This window comes from Meleagris gallopavo, chromosome 14 (genome assembly GCF_905368555.1).
Source record: "Meleagris gallopavo chromosome 14, MGAL_WU_HG_1.1, whole genome shotgun sequence".
NCBI lineage: Eukaryota > Metazoa > Chordata > Aves > Galliformes > Phasianidae > Meleagris > Meleagris gallopavo.
This window is the reverse complement of record NC_139417.1, coordinates 16,627,700-16,648,275: the sequence shown is the minus strand read 5'-3', so window position 1 is coordinate 16,648,275 and position 20,576 is coordinate 16,627,700. Positions and strand designations below refer to the sequence as shown.

The window sequence follows — 20,576 nt, the reverse complement described above, 5'->3', positions numbered from 1 at the left end:
CCTTAGCTAAAAATGATACAAATCGACAGCCACACCATAAAATTACAGAACTTCTCTCTCCTCTGTATTTACACATGAAGGATAACTACCTTTAAAAACAGGCCTGATGCAGATTGCGTCCCCCAGGCTGCAGCAAAGTTGCCCATGTCAGCATTGCCTCTAAAGCATCCCTGAAAATCCGTAAATGATGGAGAGTGACGTGTGACAAAATTCCTGTTGAAGTTTGTGTTCATTTCCAATCTAAAAAGATTGAAGGTAGGAAAATACAGAATTCTGGCTCTGTAACATAATCACCTATCTGAAAACAAGAGCGCATATATAATGCGTAAGGGCTAGCTCAGCTCCCACTGAAGCAAAGGAGAATTATCCCAGCGTGACTATAGCAGGACGTACAGACCATATACTGCAACAGCAAATCTCCTTGAGGGACTCAAAATTTTGGTAGAGAAGCTCACCCTTGAAATGCAATTCCCATTGCCCTTTGTATGAGGGAGAGCACTTTATGCTGGCTCTGATTAGCTGACAGGGAAGAGCTGAATTAAAAGCAATGACAGAATGAAGGATAGACAGTTGTTGCCATAAAATCACTAGGTGATGGTTTCCAAGACCCAGGAATTTATTCTCAGTAGCTGAAACTATCCCAGCATCCTGGGTGCTGCTGGCGCAACACTGTGCAGCCATTAAAAAGCTGAAGAACACAGGCACAACCAAGTGCTGAAGAGACAAACTTTAAAGCACCAACTTCAAGTCGATGTGATACATCAGTACATAAGCATGTCTTTTATCCATAACGCTGACCAAGCAATTCCCTTCATGTCCTTAATATTGCTGTATGGAATCAGCAGCTGCTTGAGATAATTAAGTACTTCAGATTATTTCGTAACTCCTTTTATAAATAAATTAAAATATGCTTTTATGGTATGCTTCACAAAACTGAACTACCCCATAGCTGGTAGGAAAATGGAAAAGGCCATGAAAATGTAGGGGTGGGAAAAAAAAAAAAAAAAAAAAAAAGAAAAACAGAAAGAAAATCTGTGACATGAAATCCTGTCCCTTACTCACTTAAAATGTTTTTTCCTTTTTCTGAAACGCCAGAACTTTTCATAAAACACACAGTTGGTAAAAACTATCTTTAATGCAAAAAAAAAGAAAAAAAGAAAAATCTTTTCTTCAAAAGGCATGGCAATAAAGAAGATGTGTTCAATAGGTACATTTTTTATTCTTACACAAATTCTAATGCAATCGTTTTGGATTTGGAGGTATCCTGACTACCTCACTTATTTGTTAATGTAAGCATAACAAGTTATCTGATATCACCTAGTGAAGCTATTAGGCTGCAGTTAATAATTTACTGCTCATCTTTATTCTGAACATGAAAATCATTAACTGATTACAGGTTTTCTGTAGACATCTGTGTCAATGACTACTCTTGCCACTCATTACTGCCTCCTTTTTCACTTGTCTGTCAATCAGCTCTACTTGGTGATGCCGAAATAACATCCCACGTTTGTGCTGGTTGTGGAATGCCAGAGCTGCAATGAAAGCACAGAGCAGGAGCCCACACAAGAGGAATGCAGCCTGCCAGGCATGATGCTGCCATGGGGATGCATGGTGTTCACTGGCCTTTTGGTGCTTCTGGAATAGGATAGGAAAAGTGCACAACACAGAACACTGATCCTATGCAGCACAAAGAGACTGCAAGAAGTCAGAAACTGGAACAACTCTCAGGTTCTTTGCATATCTGCTCTCGCGTCTGCAGGTCAATAAGGCAGAAAGGAGGGCTGGATGTATGGAGATTCCAGAGTACTAAACAGGATGCATTTCACATACTAGGCACAGGGCTACATCCCCCTTTTTGACACCTGGCTCTTACTGACACAAGGGTATTTTGGCAGCTTCACACAGGCAGTGTAGGGCCACGCTTTGCACAGTATAGCTATGGTACCAGTCAGTGATGTGAACCTGAAGTGCTTTGTCCACAAGACCCCATATATAAAGTGCTTCTGCATCTCTGCACAAAAGGTAATGGGTGCTGTTTGGCTGCACGGACTGCCAACCTTCTAAGGTGGGTATTTCCTTGTTGTAATCCTTACCCTGTGTAGTAAATATAGCAGAGATCTTTACAGCAAAGGAACACTGAAATACCTCAAAAGATTTCCTTAAAAAGCTTTCTGGTAGCACATGAAAAACTCTTGTTGACAGAGGACAGAAAGGAAAATATTGATAAAATAACAGTTCCACCCTAAATATTTGGAAGGAAATGGAACAGCAGCAGGTGTCTCCTGGCAAGGTAGATGCTAACATATGAGTCCAGATGAACTTCAAGATTTACAGCAGCTTTACCCGTTTTTCCATCACGCAGCACGAATGGATTACTCATAGTTTCCTGCTATCTGCTAAACCAACAGTTGGTCAAGTCATGGTAAAAAGCCAGGTTATTTGGCTGTATTTATTTTCTTACAAGCTGTGTTTTTAGTCTTATAAGAAACCATTCAACAGCTTTATCTCTAGCTTTGAAAAAACCTACTGCCAAATCCCTGTGCTTGGCATGGCTGCGTTAGGAAGGGAGGCAGGAAAAGCCTGTCTAATTTCAGAGCTCTGCTGACAAGATAGCACCAGCACATCCAGCCACAGGACAGGCCTCTCACACTCAGAAGGACGGATCATTTACAAGCAGTACGTACTGCACTATGATGAAGGCATTGGAAATGTACAGTACTTGCATTCTATTCTGAAGTCACAAATGAATACACTAAATAGGACAACTGTAAGTCAGAAAATTGGTCCCTTTTTGTTTGCTTTTAGTATAATGATTCTGATGTGGTTTTTTTTTGTTTGTTCGTTTTATTTTATTTTTGTGGTGGTTTTTTGTTTGTTCATTGTTTTTAATTACAAATGAGTGTTACATATTCAGTATTTTTCCTAAAACTCTGAAGGCAGATTTTTCCCTTGGTGAGTCTGGTAAAGTATCTTCACTCCAGAAACAGAGACTTTAAGAAAACACATCACAGCTTAGCAAATCAAAAGGTATTTGAATGACTAATTCCCCTTGGTTTCAATGTGTGTGAACGGTCTGAATAATTCTGAGATCTTGGGGTGAAAAATACGTACTGGTTGTACTTGCTTCAGCTCTTATACCTCAGGATAAGGTAGCCCCAAATCTCTGTCATTTTTCCCAAGTACTCTTCCATTCTGCCAAGCAGAGAAACGGTTATTTTTTATGCTGGCTGCCTGCTGATCTCCTCATACAGCTTTGAAATTTTTCCAGTCCACCTCTCTGATTTTAGTGATGAAAAGAGACTGGGAGAATGAGATACATCCACGTAGAATCACATCTGTAGGCAGTTCTCCAGTATTCAATCTTTTGATTTGGCTGCAGAGAAGTAGCTCTTGATTGCATAGAACTTTGAAGTTTAACATTCATTTGAACATGTGCTGCCAGGCAGTGTCATTGCCACGTTCATATCAGACGCTGATCATCCATTGAAAAGAGGTCTGTTTCTATGTTTACTTCCACTTTTGCTCATACAGGGGAAAGAAAAGGGAAATTAACAAATGAAGATGCCAGATGTGACAAATAGCTATAAAGGTAGGACAAGAAAGGGCTCAGATCAATTGCGTCTGCTGATTTGGAATAAGTCTGATATTGTCTTTTCTATTGTAGAGTTACTTAGACTCCGACAGTAAAAAGATTTATTAGGGATCAGAAAACCTGAGTTTCTCATCACTGAGCCTTTACATTCATATGACAGTGTTGTTTCTTGTACACAGTTGCAGGATAGCACCAAAAGGACAACATAAATCCTCTCTGGTACTCTTCAGCCCACGTTCAAAGATGTGAAGTATTTGCTATACAAGATTTATGCACCAAGGTGATTCTCTAACAAATTATGTCAAGACATCTGAAAGTCATCATTTCTGTGCACACACATGCATTTTAAAAGAAAATCTACACGAGGATCAAAAACAAGATTAAACCACATCTGCTTGGGTTTAAACTACATTGTCTGCAGAGTTCAAAGTTGTTTCCCTTCATCTAAAAAAAATGTACCCAGCTGTTTTTTATCTTAAATTCCTACCACTATCAAGGAGCTGTTTTCATTGGCCAACTAATGTTATTTCTAGAAGCTGAGCTAGTTGGGAATGGAGCTAAGTAAGAAAATATGCTTTATTCATCAAAGGTCTACCCTCTGTGACTTGACTTGGCACACTGTGAAAATTAATAGAGAGGTTTCATCAGGTTTTAATGGGAGCTGTGTATCTACTGTATGTCATCATGCCATAAATTAGGTCCTCAATCTTTTTACACAAGTAATTGACTACAACTGACACCGATAAGAAAAACACAAGAAAGAATGAACTGGAAGAGACAGAAATTGTATAATAAACAAATACAGCACAAATTCTATACATGAGAAAGATAAATATTTTGGAAACTGTCATCAATCAGTAAATATTCTGGATAAATGCAGGTGTTGTAGCAGTAGTGCTGTAATAGTGTCAGCTACCACTGACAAATGTACACACCCAGGTACATATGTATGTGTATGTATACATGCATACACACACGTAGGAACTGAGGACCTTGAATGCCCGAGGCTCTTTGTTAAACATAGAGTATAACAAATAGTACAACAGGACAGCTTCCAACACATTACAGTGCTTAGTGTTAAAGTGAGAAAGAAATATGAAGTTAAGCTAAAGGCATAAGATGCAACAGCTGCAAACCAAACGATCAGTTTCTCTTTTCTTTATGCCCTCCAAATAGTATGAAAAGGTCTTTTTCACAAACCAGAGACCCAGTGGGAACCAGCTGAAGCCTCTCATGAACCAGGTTATGTCCTAACTCACCCAAATCCTAAGGCCAGTCTGGACTCACAAACTGAGCAGAAAAGAAGCAGTTCTCAGAGTTACCCAGTGCCCTTCCCAACACATACAGGCAGAGAAAGAGGCATGCACTGTGCTTCCAGCCTGGAGCCCTGCAAGAAGCTGCAAACCCCTGCAGAGCTCAAGCAGCCAGGAGTTGTGCAGGCTGGGAACTGAGAGCCCCAATCGTGAATTTTGGGAGCTAAGCACCCTGAAGTTTTCCTCCTTTTGCAGACCTGTCCCTACTCTTTCTGATGGCAGGAATGTAACTCGTTTTTATTATGCAGCAACAGGAAAACTGAACAGTTGGGCTCTCTACAGCTGGTCTACTAACATCACAATCTCTTCAATATGTTCATTATTCAGTTGTCACAGATTCATACATTTGATAGCTCTTGATCTGCAGATCATTCATATCATGACCTAACAGCTGGCATTTCATGCCATAACGCTGTAACCATGTACCCATAATGTACAGAACATATGGAGCTAACATTGCTCACCAACTGAGAAAACAGTATTTGCTCCACAGTGAAATACAATTTTACACCTTTCCAATTTACATTTAACATCATGTGGGATAAACCAATAAATCATTTGGCCTGGAAAGAGGAACAGTACCAGCTAATTTATGCAACTAATCAGAAACACATTATTTTTGTTGTTGTTTGTTTTCAGTGAAATCTTGAGCTTGACAATATTTTGGGTGGTCTTTGCTCTACATTTGTTCCTCTCCTCTTTCAAAAATCCAGCAGTTCAGAGTAACCCCTTTTTATCCTATTGCTCCACACAAATAGACAAAAGCAGTGATTCGGTCTGCTGACATATGGCTGAGAGACCACTCACAGAAGGTTGGCCTGCTTCATGCTATACTGGATGAAACTATAACTGGATTATCCAAAGGGGGAGAGTTCAGGAATGAAAATAAATCAAAGTAAAGAACAATAAGAAAATATGCTGTCAATTTATTCAGACATCTTCTGGCATACAGCAAGAAAAATAGCCCCACCACTACTTAATGCAATTCTCCTTTTCCCAGTCACGGTAATATATGTTCCAACCACTGCCTGAAAATGAAATACAAAGCCGGCCAGACACAGAATTTACACAGCTCCAAGGGAATGTGTTCAATAATGCCCAAGTGACTTAGAAATTTACGTCAAATTTTCAAAGTCCCAAAGCAGCATTTAGGCCCAATTCCAGAGTTTAAGTTTCATGCCCTTCAGTATCTTTATGCATTTGGCTTAGGCCAGCGCATTCAGCTGTAGTTACACAAGCTGAATTTTTATGGAAAAACCATGCAAATCCACAGGAGATCTTCCAATGAGCAGCCATAACGTGGCCTAGAAATTGCAACACAGCAAAATCCAATCTGTTTAAAAATTTGCTACCATTGAGCCTAACTGATGCTTCAGAGCCCTGTATGGGAGGTGAGCCGAGGACAGAAAATGAGCAGCAAAACCCCAGCTCTACCCACTGCACATAACAACTCCTTTCAGTGCTGTTTCAGGGTATTTCTTTCCCTTGCCCATATCAATACGCCCTTCATAATTTCAAAGACGGATGGATGCCCATTGTGGGGGCTGAGGTTTTTGGTCGAGTAATAGCAGTAAGGGCCATCCAACTATTCTGAACTTCAAATCTATGGAGGAGCTGGAGGGCAGCCCTTGGTGGATGGTTGGTCATAATTGTCTGTGCAGCAAATATTACTGTGTGTTCACTTTCTAAAGCATTTTTACTTAGAAGAAGATAAGTCTTAACTTAGGAAAACAATTTACAGTAATCTGCAGCCCTTCACTAACCCTCACTGCAGACCTTGAAAACTCTGTGAACAAAGAATGAGTTTAGAAAAATCTTATGAGCAAATATTGTATAAAATATGGAATAGGTGTTTATAAGGCTTGTGTGTGTCTGACTCACAGATATATGCTCACAGAATGCAAATTCCTAAGAGCCTTTTGCACCACTGACACTACAAGGAAAGACATAGGCATGCTGTGGCAGCAGCACACTCTCACTAACAGTCCCCATGGCATAGGACAGAATCTCAATAGCCAGAAGCAACAGGCATCTCCAGTTGTGCAAAGATGGTTTTTGCCTACTGAGTAGAGATCAGAGTATTCCCTTTTGCCTGGGCAACTCACACCAGAAATAACATCAGTCAGCTTAGTATTAAGCATTCAGTCTTCTCAGTCCCACAGCGCTCCTAACAGTCCCACAGAGTCATTTAGTGCCTATTTTCAAGCATCCAAATACCAGAAAATATGAATTTTTTTCCCCAACAAGATTATAGTGTTTGACTTTGCTTGCAGTGCTTGTCTTATGTAAACTTTGAACGCTATAGTTATGGGAAGGCATTGCAACCTTCCTTTCCAGAGAGGTACAAAAATTAAGCAGAAGCCTTTTCAGACTACAGGGATGAACCATCTGTTGTCTTTTAAAATACATACCCCAGAGCCAGCTATTCAGCTTCATTCTCACCTACAAAGCCCTTCAAGGAGGAGGTGTGATGCGTAACAGCTCTGCTTCGCTCACCCAGCTCTGCACCGCCCTCCTCAATGGTAGCGTATTGCCTTACACAAGCAGCTTTAATAACAGTGCTGCGAGGGGAGAAACAGCCTCAAACGAAACCCTATTGTTTAATCACTCAAAAACACTTTTAAACATTCTCAGATCTCCAAAACGTTCTTATTATTTCTCCAACCGCAGGGCCTGTGAGCTCTGGTCAAGTGCTCTGACCTTACTGTACAAGGGTATGAAGATAGAAACCATCACTAAACAGTCTGCAATTAAAACAGGCCAAGAGACAAGGAAGGGATACGGGCAAGCCAGGGGTGCTTCCAAGGCACAGGCAATCACCCTAATAAGCTGCTGTGGTTTAATCCAGCAGGGCTCAGCAGCACACACTTCCCCCTTCCCAGTGGGATGGGGGAGAGAATTGAGAAAAACAAAGTGTAACTCATGGGTTGAGATACAACTGTTTAATAAGATAGAGAAAAGGAAAAGGATAATAATTACCACAAAAACACATATATAAACGTATATAACAAGTATAGTTATGTATACATGAAGCATCCCCAGACCAGTGCCCAGATAGCCCCCAAGCAATGGAAGAGAGCAAGATGAACTCTCACTCCCTTCAAAACTCCTTCCACATGATGTCATATGGTATGGAATATCCCTCTGGCCAGTTTCAGCCAGCTGTCCTAATTCTGTTCCCTCCCAGCTCCTTGGGCCATTTGCTGCAAACATCCTGAACTCTGTACAACACTGCTTAGCAGCTACTATAAACATCAGTGTGTTATCAACATTGGTTTTCTTCTAGAACCAAAACAGAGCATCATACCAGACATTCTAAAGAAAATGATTCTGTCCCAGATGAAATAAGACAGTAGAGGCTGAAGGACTAATTAACACAGTACAATCTCCTCACACCTCAGAAGCCTGATGTTAGCAGAAGATATGAAATGAATTGCTGTTCTTCAAGTAGAAAGGAGACGTTTTAGTGGCTTGAATTATCACTGTGAGAGTGTAAAGAAAATATGCTTATTTTCTTTTTTATATACCAGGAAACATATGGAAGCTGGATAATATTTGTCCCAGCCTGCCAGTATTTTAAATTTATAGAACCCAAATCCTTTGGGGAATGTAATAAATTTACATGCATTCTCAAGTGCTAATGCTTGCATAGGCATCTTTAGATTAGCAGATCCATGTGCAAAAGCCCATATGTACAAGCACCTCTGCAGAGGCCTCACACATATGGAAGCCAATGTGGGGGGATGCTTCATATGTCAGCTGTGCTCAGCCTGCATTGGATCAGAAGCTCTTCACTCTGTGCTGGCACAGCTCCTCAGAGGGCATCTCCTTTGAGGATCTATCAGCAACAGCAGTACACAGTTCCTCATTTGATCAGCATGCATCATCTAAGACGCAATAAAAAGGCTTTCCAGGCTCTGCTACCCATTAAAACACAAACGTTTCTCTTTTTAGATGATGCTAAAATTTGGTCCTAAGAAATACCAGCCACAGCCCACTCTGTTCTACAATGACTGAGTCTTTCTCACCAGTGCATTTAAATAATGAAAAATTCTCACTTCCAGTTATTTTTTCTTTATAATTATTCTACTCAGTGTCTTCCTGATGCAAGCCAAACCAATTTATACGTTGAACAAGAACTTGTGTATTGCAAATATTTCCCGATAACCTTTTCTTCAACAGAAGCATTTGAATATGAAGGCCTTTTTTTTCCCTCATCCTCATGAATGAACAACCATGTGCACACACATGCTGCAGGAAACAAAGCTAACATCTGACCCAGGAATATCAAAATCCCATGTCAGCTGTCAGGGCAGCTCCCTCCAAAGCGTGCACATAACCAGAGGTTTGTACCTGCAAAACCTGCTGTCTGTGCATGGATCTGTCACATCCAGAGGACTTGAGGCAGCCCACACCTGCACGCTGTGCTAGCAGAAGGTGGCAGTGTTGGATCCACCATCTCGCCGAGCCGCCGCCAGCAGCAGCTGGCAGAACAAATGCAGCTTTAAGAGTGACAAATTACACATCCGCTGCTCAATCAGTCATCAGTCATATTGTGATCTCTGTCAGGCGGCCACAATCAAAATCTTTAATACTGAATTATCTGTTTTGTTTCTAAACTACTACTAATAATAATTAAAAAAATCATCTCACTAACGCTGCTGGGGAGGTGGGAACCAGCAGAGCCACAAACCATTAGCCCTGCTAGAGGGAATGTCCCTTATTTTGAGCATAGCCCTTGGGGTGCCCCAGCCATGCCTGGGGCCTGTCTGGCCGCAGTATCATTTAGGCACCAGGATAAGGAACACCTTCAGAAAATGAGATGCTTGTTCTTAAGTCAGTTAAGCCTTACAACTGCAAGTGGAGCCATGTTAGGTATCCCTGAAAACGTGAGCTTCAGTGTGAGCCCGGTGGCCTCACCATCTGGCACAGTCAGTCCCAAAATCAACACTGGATTCAGGGTTTGCACAGAAACACTAGAACTTCCCCTTCCACCGCAGGACACCGTGTCCAGGTGGTGAACTTCTGCCTCATGTCACATCTGAAGGTCTCAGGCACCGAGGAGCAGCTTGCAAGCGCTGCTTCACCCACTCTGTGGAAATGCTGGAGGAAGTGGCTGCTGCTCCGACAGAAACAGGCAAACAATCTGGCTCCCAACAGAAACATAACACCAGCTGATTCCGAGCTCTTTAGCATATGAATGTGTAAATTTGCTGTGACAGGTGGGATGTTTCAATGACTTTCAATAGAAAGCCAACTGCTACTCACTCATCGTTGGAAATTTCTCTCCGAAATGCCAAAGACTGGTGCCCCATGCTGGGGAACGGAGCTCTGAATTGGTTTTTAAAAAGAGAGAGCGAGAGCAACAAAAATCAATGCCCCTGCTGGGTGATTTCCTGATCAGAGCACAACTAGCAAAATATTTGTTCATGCAAATGTTTCCTGCCATGAACAGCTTAACAATATCAATGTGTTTCATGCAGGCAAATAAACAGCAAATAATGGAAAGCACATGAGGCAAATGCAAGTATTTGGAATCCTCCAAATCGCAGCAATCTTCGCTTTAAGGAAACACTCAGGGAGTCCAGCAGCCCAGGACTGACCTCACTCTGTAATACAGCCAGGGCAGGAAGCAGCTTTGGAAGAGATTTCCAAGACAGCTGAGCTCTTACACCTCTTTGTCAGACCTTCAGGGGTATTCAGTATGGAGCAAATATTCCAGCGGCAGCTGCAGGACACTGAGCCTCAGCAAGGAGCTTGGGCTGTCCCTCCCCATGCTGGGCCCCAGCCTCCTTTCCCAGCTGGCTGCACCCACCCTGCCTCAGTGGGGTGCACAGCCGGCTCTGCAGGGCAGGAAGGTCTGACCTGCTGCCCACCGTGTGCTGGGATGCTCCTGGCTTCAGCAAGCTGCAGGGCGCTCCTACTGCAGCCTGTGGACGTGGCTCCTGCACTGCTCCACTGCTGCTCTGCTGCTGCACACCAAGCACTGCAGCCTTCAGTCTTCGGGCCACTCCACACCACCACTTGCAAGTGTGAGTGGCAAAATCTCACCAGATGAGTCTCCTGGAAAGTATCCATAGGATGTGGACACGTTTCAAGGACTTGCTCATGCTTTTTGGTGGCTCCTATCCAACAGCCAGCACACAGAAAAAGAGCCTGTGTATTTTCACTCTGCTGCAATAATACAGAGAAAAGTTCCCATCTGTCTCCTACAGCTCTGTTCCCCATCCAAGAGGAGTAACAACAGATCTCCAGCTGATTCTGCCTGGCTGCAAGAAGGTGCAAAATGGCCCAGTGGTCAAATCAGCAGTTCAGGACAGTCCTGAAATCCTCAGTGGGTCCCACTCCCCACAGCCACCTCAGTCCCCCCACCATTACCACCTTCAATCCCTGTTTCAATTTGCTTCAACTTGTTTTTATTAACATGAACACAAACTGAGGGGCTCAGAAACCACACTACCAAAGTGACACAGCTGAAGACAGATATGTATACCAACGCCTAGGAGACCTGCAACAACATAAGCTAGAACAGAGCATTTCTATCCTCTTTCTCTGGGTAGAACCAGTATTCAAAGGACAGAAGTGACTTTTCTTAGAACTGGATGAGCACTATTTGCAATGACCTGGCAGAGTCATGCTCGGTGAACCAACTGTCATGCTCTAAGTACACCAAGTGCTACACTAAGTGAAACCAAACAAATGAAGAAAGATTAACAGCTCTAAAGCTAAAAGACATGAAGCCTTTTATGTCTCTCTCTCCAGGATATCTGGGACATTTGTTGTGAACACAAGTATACTGCACATGATTACAATTTATTGAATTAAACCCAGAATACTTTCTGTTGTATAAAGTAGCACTTTCTTCTCTTATAATGCAGATGAAATGTTGAACTTCAATGCCCATCTGCAATACCGTGTTCCATTACAAATACATTGAGCAAATTAAACTAAGCTCATCTGGAATGTTTCTTCTTCTGGTTTGGTTTTTGAGGTTATGAGCAGGGCTTCAGGCAGCTGCTGCAATCAGTCTGTAAGTTAAATGTTGGTTTCATGGTGGTTGATGACCTAACAGAAACTGCAAATGTTGAACACTAGGGGAAAATAGTAGAATCCTGTTTAACAATGTTACATTTCCCTCCTTTTTTCTTTTTTCTTTTTTTTTTTTTTTTTTGTCTGAAGAAATTGCTTTTCTAAAAAGGGAAGGAAAACTTCTGCCATTCTGGAGCAACAGCCTTTGGTTTCAACCCATAAAAAACACAGTGGGGAGATTCATTTTGCTTAACAATCAACTGGAAAAGTTTCCTTTAAACAAGATACACTGCATTTAGCTTTGAAGTTCAGATGTTAGCTTCAGTTTGAATCCAACAGCCAAGGAAGTTTTGAATAGCACACTGGCAGCTTGGCTTTGCCTGCAGTAGAAGATTTATGCATGGGCATTTAGCCACAAATCCTTGTGAGTACCATGGCCCATAAGCAAAATGGCAGTGAATGCACACAAGCCAACAACACACACCAAAGCTGCTGCTAATGTTTACATTACTGCCAGAGCTGCCTTGTTTCCCTGCTAGCAGCTCAGCACATGGCAGCATTCACCAGGGAGCACTTGCTGGTGCAGGCAATGTAGTGATGGCAGTGAGCATTCAATAGTGGGCACAGAAGGAGCTGAGGAATTCTACTTCTGAGATGCACAGGGGATGTGCAGCTCTGGCCAGGCAAACAGGGACCAGATCAGACTGGGAAGAAGTCCAGAACTGCTCTATCCCTGCTCTGGGAAATGCTGCAAGGACCAGTAAGAGCTAAGCAAGCCTTGGACTTGCAAGGAAGCTGCATGGGAATGCACAGAGATACAGCCACTGCAGGCCTTCCCATGCAGGGAAAGTGTGCCAGGGACTGTGCAGTATTTCTCATCTGAAGTTATCAGATAGAGCCTGTGCTCACACTGACACATCAGAAATTATGATTTACATCTAGCATTTCAGAAAGCTCTTGCACAGATTGTTCATCTTGCTTGGTCCTGCTCACCCAAAGGCGTCCAAAGTGCATCAGCTACCAAAAAGACAACTTCAAAGCTACAGGAAAAGAAAAAAAAAAAAAAAGTTTAAAAAAAAAACGGAAAAAAAAAAAAAACAAAACCCAAACCAATAAATAAACATCTAAAGCCCAAATGGAGGCAGACAACTACACACAGTGCTCCAGGAAGTGTCACTTTACAATACGCAAAGTCTGTGGAGGTGATGACATTAACACTCACAGCAGAATGTTGCTCCCAATGCTGCTAAGAAGCAGTTGAGAAGCCCACAGCTCTGCTCCAAGGTGTCTCTTGAAGTCTCTTGGGTTTTTTTGCACTTCTATGACAATAGCTCTCTCATAACACTGCATATTGTGAAATCAGTTATTAGCTAAGATAGCAGGGTAGAAAATAACCCTGAGCCTTCTTCCTTAGATCTTGGAAAACTGTTTGACTCAGCTCTATTTTGTTACCATGAGTGCAAGAAAAAATAGGCACTGAAAGAGTTTACAAACCCTTTTCATGTGGAGAGAAGGAACGTGAGTTTCCTTTAATCTTTCATAGCTTGTGTGTGTTAACTGCACACTTAAAGAGTGCCAGCTGATCTGAATTTCGCAAGGGATATTCAGGGACCACCAGAGTCAAAGAAGGCCTGTTCTTATGATGAGAAGGCAGCTGAGCAGCCAGAGCAGAGGTGACTGTGAGGAATGTCATCTAGAAAGAGACAATGTGCTGAGACCCCCACAAGAGCAGGCACTAGCTGAAAGACCTGGAGGCTGATGTCTCACACTCAAAGTTGGGTCTACCAAACAGCATAGGAAGGCAGCCTTTCCAGCTCTCTTCTGCTCATTCCATATCTACTACTTGCCAGGAGGGAGGAAAAAGACTGTCTCACTTAAGCACAGGTGTTTTTGCAAAGAGCATAGATTTTACTCCACTGATGAAGGTCAACTTTAATTTGTGACGGGTGGCTCACTGTGAAAGTAAAGATTAATTACTATTTAAGATAGAAAAAAAGTTTAAAAATGGGATAAAAGCACAGGTGAAGAGAGCAGCCAACAGATTACGTCCCTAGAGTGCCAGGGCTGCCGCTGTTACAGAGTGACTAGACTTAGACTTCAGCCAACCTTTGATCACTTCTCTGAGTCAAAGTACTGAAGCATTTTCTAAGTGCTTTCAATAGTTTCATGTTATTCTGAACATCACAGAATCATAGAATGGTTTGGGTTGGAAGGGACCTTTAAGATCATTTAGTTCCAACCCCCCGGCTGGATGCAAGGAAAGCTTCCTTGCAAGGACAGGTTTTAGTAAAGAGATACTTGCACAATGAGCAACTCCTGACAGTGGGATGTCTACTGTTGTGCCACTGCAGACAATTTATGTGTTCTGTGAGCCTGCTGCCTCCAGCTATGTATACCTGAATGCTGGGCTCCAGCCTTTCAGCTGTGATTGGCCATGGACAAATTGACTGTATTCAGAGGTTTCTCTATTGAGCAGTGTCAATGTGAATTTTATCACATTACAGTTCTCCATATTTTGGTTGCAAAATTGGCAATATTCCCAAGAAAAGTATTCCATAAGGCTAAGGAAACAAGTAATGTCTAATGTGAATTATGCCAAGTAATGCAAGATGGAGCTGCTAAGAATTTTTCCATCAGGACATTCCTCCAGGAGGAAATTTTGTTTCCTTGAATCCCAAATGTTTTCAGGAATGTGTCAGGTTCAATGACACTATGTTCTGAAACATGCTGGAAGAGGGCTTAGGTTGAAATTGAACATCCAAACTTTCCTGGAGTGGAATTTTTCTGCTTTCAAATACATACTTCCAATCCCTTTAATCTTATGTTTTGCCATATAAAACAGAAAAATCAAATTCAAATCATAATTACATTATAATGAAGTTTCTGTTGTCATAAAGTAATACTTCCCTCACAAAAACTCATGTCACAAGAATCCAAAACCATGTGCAAAAGACTCATTGTAGAGTAGGAAGCGATGTGAAATCTTCGTAAAATCATGTGAAATGGAACCCTCTGCTTCTGCACATGAGGAGCTCCTGGTTGTAGCTCTGAGATTCACAAATGAAATATATATGCAATGAAGAATTGGCCAGCTGGTCTCAAATGCAGTTACAAGTGTAGGTTTATGGATATGCTATCTATGTGATTAGTGATTAAGAGTTAATTATAGATGATATTCTAAAGTTACCGTAGACAGCAGCGTTACAATCTCTAGAGTTCTGAAAAGATCTTGAGACATTCCTGCCCCAGTTCTGCTTCTCACTTCACTGGCTCTGACCCACAAGACCTGTTGAGCACAAGTCATGCTTGTAAACAAATGGCTGTGTACTGGCAATTACCAGATTTCAAAGCCAGAAGGGATCACACAGGCTCAACAGTTGCATAACACAGCATTGGCATTCTCGATTTTAACACTTAGGTCCCACAGCCCAGGTTGCAAAGCCTCATGAATTTTTGCCAAGTGATAGATTCTGGCCAGGGTGAGAGCTGCTCTCCCAGTCACATGAGAACTTTCTACTTTCTCAGAAATTTTAGCCAAGCTAAAGGAAATTTCAACCAACCTTTCTGACGAATTGTTTATCCTAGCATCTGCTTCCCGGGATGGAAGTAGTAGCCAAGTTCCCAAGATCAGGCAGTGCTCTCTTCACTCCCCAGTAACCTAATACCAGTCTGACAAGGAAGGAAGGGGGGAATGGAGATAAAGATCAGCAGATAAATAGGATCTGGTTTCAAACACAGGAAGTAACTCTTCTGGACTGCCTTTTCACCCTCAGTTCTGTTTCCTTCTCCACCCTGGCTGGTTTAAAAAGGAAAGAAACTGGGCTCCTGCTGCATATCCCTCTTCACTGACTTAGACAAAGAAAGAATCCTTCTCACTCCTCTAGCCCAAGAGCACCCCATAATGCTGAAACAGAATTGGTTTAACAACTCAGTTGCTGGTGCCACACAGCATGTCTTCCCTGGATTCAGCCGTGGCTCTCCCTCTAAACAAGAACCTGGGAAAGCATGGGGTACACATGTGAATACAAACCAATACAACAGCCCTTGGAAGACCTTTTCTAAAGTGTTTTAAGGCTGGTAATGTGTTCTACAGATAACAGAAGAACACAGAATCGTTTCCTAATGTGAACTACCAGCAGTGAAAGAGATGAGTTCTTTATGAAAGGTCATGTACAAGCTGTACAAAGTCACCAGGAAGCTGAAGGGCCTCTAGATCTGGAAAGTGAGCAGGACTACATGAAATAAAAAAAGCAACTGAGCTGCAGTGGCTATCACAGCTTATCAAATCTTCTTCCCTAATAATTTGCATCTAAATAAAAGGCTTTGTGGAAGTATTGGATAAAAAAATACTGCACGCATTACCCATTTTTAACAACTGCCTGGGAGTGATTATTTACATGAGTGCCAGAGAACTTGACATGATGGATTAGGAAGTAAAGCCAAATTCTGCTGTCAAGGAAATCAGCAGAAATTTGAAGGAATGTACCAGATTTCAACAGAGCAACTGTACATTCACATTATGTTTTCACAAGCACATTTGGTCCTTTTTGAAAAGCTCAGGGTAAGAAAAAAATCCAATGTCTTACATGATCATCGAATGGAAGAGAAGAAAAGGTCCGTGTTCTGCTATCCAAGTTCTTTTCTTTTTGTTGGAAGAATCTTCCCTTATCATGCCCAACTACTATTTAGTTGGATTCTGATGCTCATCCAAGGCTCAGTTTAGCTAGTAAGAAATAAGCTTCAAAGAAAATTAGCCCTTTTAAAGGGTTTGGTTGTGGTTTTGTTTTTTGTTTTTTGTTTTTTTTTCCTCCAGTAGCTTTCAGAGCCTTTTCGCTTCATTCAGCATTTAAGATTTCAAACTTAAACAAGCATGTAATCTTTAGTCTATTGAAGCCAGTGGCAAAATTCCCATTTATTCGGATCATCCCACAATTTCATGCTAGATGTTTTGCCCATGCTTTACAGTAATCAAAGCTTCTTTGTTGCTCTAGTTAACAGCAGACTGTTTCCAGATTCTGGCATTCCTAATATGAAGATAAAGAGCTACAAAATTGAAATAATACTGGAAAAGAAGGCAGTGCTTGAGCAGAAGCAATCACATTGACTGGAGGATTAAGAGAAAAGTCATATAGGTGTATGAGTGGAATATTTATAGTCATACTACAACTGAGATGCATGTTATCTATACTGCTCTGGGGGCAGCCTGCTCAAAAAGATCTCAACAGAGATCTTTTACCATCAGCTTCCTCTGTTCAGCTGACACCCTGAATAATGATAAAAGCTGAAGAGTTGAAAAATGGCATCAAATATTAAAAGTATATATGTAAAAAATAATAACTCACAGAATTTGTTCACCAATGCAAAAAAAAAAAAAAAAAAAAAAAAAAAGAAGTGAAATAAGCAAGAGAGCAGGTGAGGATAGCTGGACAGAGAGAGACAGAGCATTTTGCTCAGATGGCAAGAAAACAGCAAGGTGAGGTATCTTCCAGATAGTGCAGTGTCTTATATTGATTTGCCTTCATGTGGAGTTAGGAGGTCTCTCAGAAGACCAGGCACCAAAACCACATTAATTTGTTTATTCCAGAAGGGGCTTTGGGATCACAGCTAAACTGAAAGAGCTTCTTCTTGGAAACCCTGAGAGACTTTATGCCTTTTTTTCCCTCAGAGATTGTCTAGTCTCACAGCTTTTGCCTACCAAACCACAATCCTGCCTATCATAGAATTAAAATATAGTCCCTTTGTTCTGAGAAATGGAAAAGGTTAAATTACAGACTTCAAGCAAGTATCAAAGTATCTATATTATGTTGACCATAACATCAACGTTTCCTCATCTATATATACTAGTTAAATATAAAACTCAAAATGCAAATGTAGGTTTATATGTACAGTCTGCTATTTCATTAAACACTCACTAGGTAGCTAACAGCACAATGTGAAAATAAATAAATAAATAAAGGGGCTGTTCTGTACTCAGACCAGTTGCTAGTTAAGTCTGCACTTCTTGTCCTAATGCACCCAAATGGGTTAGGAAGAATACTTTAATTCACAAAAAAAAAAACAGACTACCAAAAGTTATTGAGGGTAATAAACAGGATTTATTTCTTCAGTTACTCTCTTAGCATTTGCAGAACATTCTAGCAGGAACTGTAGCCCTAACTACATCTGCCAGGTGAATCCAAACTCTAAGCTGTGCATAGATACAGAACAGAGAAGAGCCAATCATGTGGAACACTTTAACTTTGCTCTTTCTTTCTATTTTTTTCAGCATTTAGTTGTCAGGTCACAGTACAGTCCTAGTGAGGCTGTCTGTGCAGGATTCATGGCAGTGGGCATTCACAGGGCCAAGTGTATTCATTAGTATTAGCATCCCAGCTGATCTTTAGGCTAAGTCCTGCTCTTAGTAAATCAACACTTTTTTCAACAACTCTCTGTTTTGGAGGTTAGAAATCCTCACTGTTCTCACTTGAGTGTTGAGGACCACACTGCAGCAATACAGTGCCTTCTTATTCTCTGAATTAGACAGCGTGGACTACCCACCCCTAAAAGAGCAGATGCACACACTGGACTAGGGAAAAATGGACAAAGCCTGTGATGGTGAGACATGGCCTAATTCTGTTTGTTCATGGGGTAGCAAAGCCGCCACACAAATAAGTTCTGTGAGAACAAAGCTTTACCTGAATCATGTAGGTCACGTCTAGACACAACTGCTCACATTCCACATAATCAAATAATTCTTAATAAGAAGTTGCCTAAATAATGGATTCAGTTCTGGCACCTTAATTCAGATAAAATAATCACTGACTCCAGAAGTCACCAATGAATTTCAGTTAGAATAAGCCACCATCCAACAAACCTGGCAGGGTCCAGTTCAATATGGTTTCAATTACTTGTTTAAAGGCAAGCATATCCTCATGACCAAAGTACATTTTAATAAATATTTTCCCTTAAATGTCTAGTAAGGCTCATGGTAATCTACTTAAGCATTATTTTCTGGAAGGTTTAAGATTCCTATAAGCTGAATTACATGTGGAAAGTTACATTAATGTGTCTCCATATAAACTGAAAGCTTATTGTTTTATTATTATAGAAAAACCATAAAAAGATTTGTCTGAAGCTATTGGTTATTGTGCTACACACATCTGGTGGAATGTCAGTTATTACAATAACTCCTTCAGAGCACCCAAATGAAGCCTAAGGCTAAAAATGAAACTAAGTAATATGATAATACTGTAAAAAGATGTTAAAGAATCACAGAGAAATGCTGAGCCAAATCCAGCTGTCAAGGGAAAAAAAAATCTGGCTGAGTTTTAAAAATAGCATTAACTTAGGCAGAAAAAAAAGGTTAGAAACTCCACGACCAAGCCATATCCTCAGCCAAATCCTGGGTGCTGTTACAGCATGCTGGCAAGATGAGAAGTGCTAGAGCCAACTGCCAAAGGTTCCCTGGCTAGTCTGAAGTTGACCGTGTCACTTCTATTCCCAGAGATAATTAAAGGCTTCCCAGAAATATTGGCTGAACTTGATTTTGTGCCAATCACAGATCAGGTCGGGGGACAGTAAGAGCAAGAAGAGACTGCCAAGAGCCAGCTGGAATCAAAGGAGGTGAAGATGGGCGAGAGAGGCCGAGAAATGGGAAGTGTTGAGGGGTTGTGAGCAAAAAGAGGCTGCTGAGGAGAGAAGCTCTCTCCCCCATTCCAATCCCCCTGATATAGCAGCAATCCATCCCACTGCTGAGGACCCCCCACCAGCGTGGGGCCCTGAAAGGAATCCCCAGCACAGGGAAGGGCTGTGCTGCAGGACAGCAGGGGCAGGGACACAGATTTAAGTCTGCAACAGCTGATCTTCATCTCCTCGAGCAAAGGCAAAATATGCAGTCTGTCAACCCTGCATCTGCTGCCTTAATCTCTTATAACCTTTGTTAGAGGCAACATCTATTTTCTGGTGGAAAAGAAATGCAGACAGGACTATACCAGTTGCCTAAAAAAAGGTGGTATAACGGAAAGCAGTCTTGAATGCTTTTACTTCTGCAAAAGGCCCAGACCAGTTCCAGCAACCAATGTCTATATTTATATTTATTGCTCTCCTGATCCAGCGCATATTTACCATGGGAGCTAATGGAGCAATATTTCTTCTCCTATCACCACTGCCTGCTGTGGAGTCTGGGTCTGTGGCAAAGCAGTATCACGCTGTTGCACAGCTTTCCTTCCCCTCATCTGAAGTCAGTATTGCTTTCACGTCCAATTCCAAATTTGCCTCTTCCAAGAAACTAATCTGTTTACAATATTTTTGGGGTTATGGCAGGGAATGAACCAAAAACAGTTCACAGAGACAAACTTCCCTACATATATTAATCTTGTTGTTTTATCTAAATCTTAAAGCTCTTTCATATCATTTACCTGAATATCCATCTTCTCCAGATGTTTAATGTTTCAAGCCAGTGGCATATTGCATCTGTATCTAATAAAGTTACTGATAATTGTCGTTATAGAGGAGACTTTTTTCTTTTTTGGATCAAGTACATTAATATTGTTGGCTTTTCAGAAGGCCACAAAATAATATGATTAATAACGATATTAGGGAAAACAAAATTGATAGCCTTATTCTAGAAAATGCTCAATAACCAACTAATCTGTTAATAAGCA

The 20,576-nt window shown here is 41.4% G+C and overlaps 2 long non-coding RNA genes across 2 annotated transcripts in view; one reads left to right on the top strand and one right to left on the bottom strand.

Annotated features, from left to right (window-relative positions):
- Positions 1 to 15,605, bottom strand: part of LOC104913199 (uncharacterized) — a 139,867-nt gene extending 124,262 nt beyond the window's left edge. The window contains exon 1 of the long non-coding RNA XR_004161340.2: positions 15,495 to 15,605. This is a non-coding gene — a long non-coding RNA (uncharacterized LOC104913199). The remainder of the gene's footprint in view (positions 1 to 15,494) is intronic.
- Positions 2,704 to 5,681, top strand: LOC146543437 (uncharacterized). The gene is made up of 3 exons (XR_014886486.1): positions 2,704 to 2,952; positions 3,772 to 3,872; positions 5,664 to 5,681. It is a non-coding gene; the product is annotated as an uncharacterized LOC146543437 (long non-coding RNA).
- Positions 15,606 to 20,576: the final 4,971 nt, after the last annotated feature.